Raw genomic sequence first — 5110 nt, 5'->3', positions numbered from 1 at the left:
GTCCGAGGCCATAAGAAGATCATTTGTAACCTTCACTAATGCTGTTTCTGTACTATGATGAATTCTAAAACCTGACTGAAACTCTTCAAATAGACCATTCCTCTGCAGATGATCAGTTAGCTGTTTTACAACTACCCTTTCAAGAATTTTTGAGAGACAAGGAAGGTTGGAGATTGGCCTATAATTAGCTAAGATAGCTGGGTCAAGTGATGGCTTTTTAAGTAATGGTTTAATTACTGCCACCTTAAAAGCCTGTGGTACATAGCCAACTAACAAAGATAGATTGATCATATTTAAGATCGAAGCATTAAATAATGGTAGGGCTTCCTTGAGCAGCCTGGTAGGAATGGGGTCTAATAAACATGTTGATGGTTTGGATGAAGTAACTAATGAAAATAACTCAGACAGAACAATCGGAGAGAAAGAGTCTAACCAAATACCGGCATCACTGAAAGCAGCCAAAGATAACGATACGTCTTTGGGATGGTTATGAGTAATTTTTTCTCTAATAGTTAAAATTTTGTTAGCAAAGAAAGTCATGAAGTCATTACTAGTTAAAGTTAATGGAATACTCAGCTCAATAGAGCTCTGACTCTTTGTCAGCCTGGCTACAGTGCTGAAAAGAAACCTGGGGTTGTTCTTATTTCTTCAATTAGTGATGAGTAGAAAGATGTCCTAGCTTTACGGAGGGCTTTTTTATAGAGCAACAGACTCTTTTTCCAGGCTACGTGAAGATCTTCTAAATTAATGAGACTCCATTTCCTCTCCAACTTACGGGTTATCTGCTTTAAGCTGCGAGTTTGTGAGTTATACCACGGAGTCAGGCACTTCTGATTTAAAGCTCTCTTTTTCAGAGGAGCTACAGCATCCAAAGTTGTCTTCAATGAGGATGTAAAACTATTGACGAGATACTCTATCTCCCTTACAGAGTTTAGGTAGCTACTCTGCACTGTGTTGGTATATGGCATTAGAGAACATAAAGAAGGAATCATATCCTTAAACCTAGTTACAGCGCTTTCTGAAAGACTTCTAGTGTAATGAAACGTATTCCCCACTGCTGGGTAGTCCATCAGAGTAAATGTAAATGTTATTAAGAAATGATCAGACAGAAGGGAGTTTTCAGGGAATACTGTTAAGTCTTCTATTTCCATACCATAAGTCAGAACAAGATCTAAGATATGATTAAAGTGGTGGGTGGACTCATTTACTTTTTGAGCAAAGCCAATAGAGTCTAATAATAGATTAAATGCAGTGTTGAGGCTGTCATTCTCAGCATCTGTGTGGATGTTAAAATCGCCCACTATAATTATCTTATCTGAGCTAAGCACTAAGTCAGACAAAAGGTCTGAAAATTCACAGAGAAACTCACAGTAACGACCAGGTGGACGATAGATAATAACAAATAAAACTGGTTTTTGGGACTTCCAATTTGGATGGACAAGACTAAGAGACAAGCTTTCAAATGAATTAAAGCTCTGTCTGGGTTTTTGATTAATTAATAAGCTGGAATGGAAGATTGCTGCTAATCCTCCTCCTCGGCCCGTGCTACGAGCATTCTGACAGTTAGTGTGACTCGGGGGTGTTGACTCATTTAAACTAACATATTCATCCTGCTGTAACCAGGTTTCTGTTAGGCAGAATAAATCAATATGTTGATCAATTATTATATCATTTACCAACAGGGACTTAGAAGAGAGAGACCTAATGTTTAATAGACCACATTTAACTGTTTTAGTCTGTGGTGCAGTTGAAGGTGCTATATTATTTTTTCTTTTTGAATTTTTATGCTTAAATAGATTTTTGCTGGTTGTTGGTGGTCTGGGAGCAGGCACCGTCTCTATGGGGATGGGGTAATGAGGGGATGGCAGGGGGAGAGAAGCTGCAGAGAGGTGTGTAAGACTACAACTCTGCTTCCTGGTCCCAACCCTGGATAGTCACGGTTTGGAGGATTTAAGAAAATTGGCCAGATTTCTAGAAATGAGAGCTGCTCCATCCAAAGTGGGATGGATGCCGTCTCTCCTAACAAGACCAGGTTTTCCCCAGAAGCTTTGCCAATTATCTATGAAGCCCACCTCATTTTTTGGACACCACTCAGACAGCCAGCAATTCAAGGAGAACAGGCGGCTAAACATGTCACTCCCGGTCCGATTGGGGAGGGGCCCAGAGAAAACTACAGAGTCCGACATTGTTTTTGCAAAGTTACACACCGATTTAATGTTAATTTTAGTGACCTCCGATTGGCGTAACCGGGTGTCATTACTGCTGACGTGAATTACAATCTTACCAAATTTACGCTTAGCCTTAGCCAGCAGTTTCAAATTTCCTTCAATGTCGCCTGCTCTGGCCCCCGGAAGACAATTGACTATGGTTGCTGGTGTCGCTAACTTCACATTTCTCAAAATAGAGTCGCCAATAACCAGAGTTTGATCCTCGGCGGGTGTGTCGTCGAGTGGGGAAAAACGGTTAGAGATGTGAACGGGTTGGCGGTGTACACGGGGCTTCTGTTTAGAACTACGCTTCCTCCTCACAGTCACCCAGTCGGCCTGCTTTCCCGGCTGCTCGGGATCTGCCAGCGGGGAACTAACGGCGGCTAAGCTACCTTGGTCCGCACCGACTACAGGGGCCTGGCTAGCTGTAGAAATTTCCACGGTGCGGAGCCGAGTCTCCAATTCGCCCAGCCTGGCCTCCAAAGCTACGAATAAGCTACACTTATTACAAGTACCATTACTGCTAAAGGAGGCCGAGGAATAACTAAACATTTCACACCCAGAGCAGAAAAGTGTGGGAGAGACAGGAGAAGCCGCCATGCTAAATCGGCTAAGAGCTAGTAGCTACGCTAACCTAGCGGATTCCTAAAAACATGCAAAGTGAATAATTTAGAGGTGATTCAGCAGAAGGAGTGCTTTAGTTAAGGCACGTAAAGATTACACTGGGAAACAAATCGTAATCTAGATAACTAGATCAATCTAACTGCGCAGATTAAACAGCTAACAGATACAGAAAAACACTGCTGTGCTCCGGAACAGGAAGTGATACAATACCGCAGTGAGAGCCAACCACCAGTAGAGGCAAGCACTGTGTTAGTTATGACTGTGTTAGTATGATGTTTGATGTTTTGTCCTGCTCTCCCTGTTAGTGTGACTGTGTTAGTTATGACTCTGTTAGTATGATGTCTGATGTTTTGTCCTCCTCTCCCTGTTCGTATGAATCTGTTAGTTATGACTGTGTTAGTATGATGTCTGATGTTTTGTCCTCCTCTCCCTGTTCGTATGAATCTGTTAGTTATGACTGTGTTAGTATGATGTTTGATGTTTTGTCCTGCTCTCCCTGTTAGTGTGACTGTGTTAGTTATGACTCTGTTAGTATGATGTCTGATGTTTTGTCCTCCTCTCCTTGTTAGTATGAATCTGTTGTTATGACTGTGTCAGTATGATGTCTGATGTTTTGTCCTCCTCTCCCTGTTCGTATGAATCTGTTAGTTATGACTGTGTTAGTATGATGTCTGATGTTTTGTCCTCCTCTCCCTGTTAGTATGAATCTGTTAGTTATGACTGTGTTAGTGTGACTGTGTTAGTATGATGTCTGATGTTTTGTCCTCCTCTCCCTGTTAGTATGAATCTGTTATTATGACTGTGTTAGTATGATGTCTGATGTTTTGTCCTCCTCTCCCTGTTAGTATGAATCTGTTATTATGACTGTGTTAGTATGATGTCTGATGTTTTGTCCTGCTCTCCCTGTTAGTATGAATCTGTTAGTTATGACTGTGTTAGTTATGACTGTGTTAATGTGACTGTGTTAGTTATGACTGTGTTAGTGTGACTGTGTTAGCATGTCTGATGTTTTGTCCTCCTCTCCCTGTTAGTCTGAATCTGTTATTATGTCTGTGTTAGTATGATGTCTGATGTTTTGTCCTGCTCTCCCTGTTAGGTATGACTGTGTTAGTGTGACTGTGTTAGTTATGACTGTGTTAGTATGATGTCTGATGTTTTGTCCTGCTCTCCCTGTTAGTATGAATCTGTTAGTTATGACTGTGTTAGTGTGACTGTGTTAGTTATGACTGTGTTAGTATGATGTCTGATGTTTTGTCCTGCTCTCCCTGTTAGTATGAATCTGTTAGTTATGACTGTGTTAATGTGACTGTGTTAGTTATGACTGTGTTAGTGTGACTGTGTTAGTATGATGTCTGATGTTTTGTCCTCCTCTCCCTGTTCGTATGAATCTGTTAGTTATGACTGTGTTAGTTATGACTGTGTTAATGTGACTGTGTTAGTTATGACTGTGTTAGTGTGACTGTGTTAGTATGATGTCTGATGTTTTGTCCTCCTCTCCCTGTTAGTATGAATCTGTTATTATGACTGTGTTAGTATGATGTCTGATGTTTTGTCCTCCTCTCCCTGTTAGTATGAATCTGTTATTATGACTGTGTTAGTATGATGTCTGATTTTTTGTCCTCTTCTCCCTGTTAGTATGAATCTGTTATTATGACTGTGTTAGTATGATGTCTGATTTTTTGTCCTCCTCTCCCTGTTAGTATGAATCTGTTATTATGACTGTGTTAGTATGATGTCTGATGTTTTGTCCTCCTCTCCCTGTTAGTATGAATCTGTTATTATGACTGTGTTAGTATGATGTCTGATTTTTTGTCCTCCTCTCCCTGTTAGTATGAATCTGTTATTATGACTGTGTTAGTATGATGTCTGATGTTTTGTCCTCCTCTCCCTGTTAGTATGAATCTGTTATTATGACTGTGTTAGTATGATGTCTGATGTTTTGTCCTCCTCTCCCTGTTAGTATGAATCTGTTATTATGACTGTGTTAGTATGATGTCTGATGTTTTGTCCTCCTCTCCCTGTTAGTATGAATCTGTTATTATGACTGTGTTAGTATGATGTCTGATTTTTTGTCCTCTTCTCCCTGTTAGTATGAATCTGTTATTATGACTGTGTTAGTATGATGTCTGATTTTTGTCCTCCTCTCCCTGTTAGTATGAATCTGTTATTATGACTGTGTTAGTATGATGTCTGATGTTTTGTCCTCCTCTCCCTGTTAGTATGAATCTGTTATTATGACTGTGTTAGTATGATGTCTGATGTTTTGTCCTCCTCTCCCT

The sequence above is a fragment of the Thalassophryne amazonica genome, chromosome 4 (assembly GCF_902500255.1).
Source record: "Thalassophryne amazonica chromosome 4, fThaAma1.1, whole genome shotgun sequence".
In the NCBI taxonomy this organism is placed as follows: Eukaryota; Metazoa; Chordata; class Actinopteri; order Batrachoidiformes; family Batrachoididae; genus Thalassophryne; species Thalassophryne amazonica.
Note: the sequence above shows the minus strand (reverse complement) of the source record.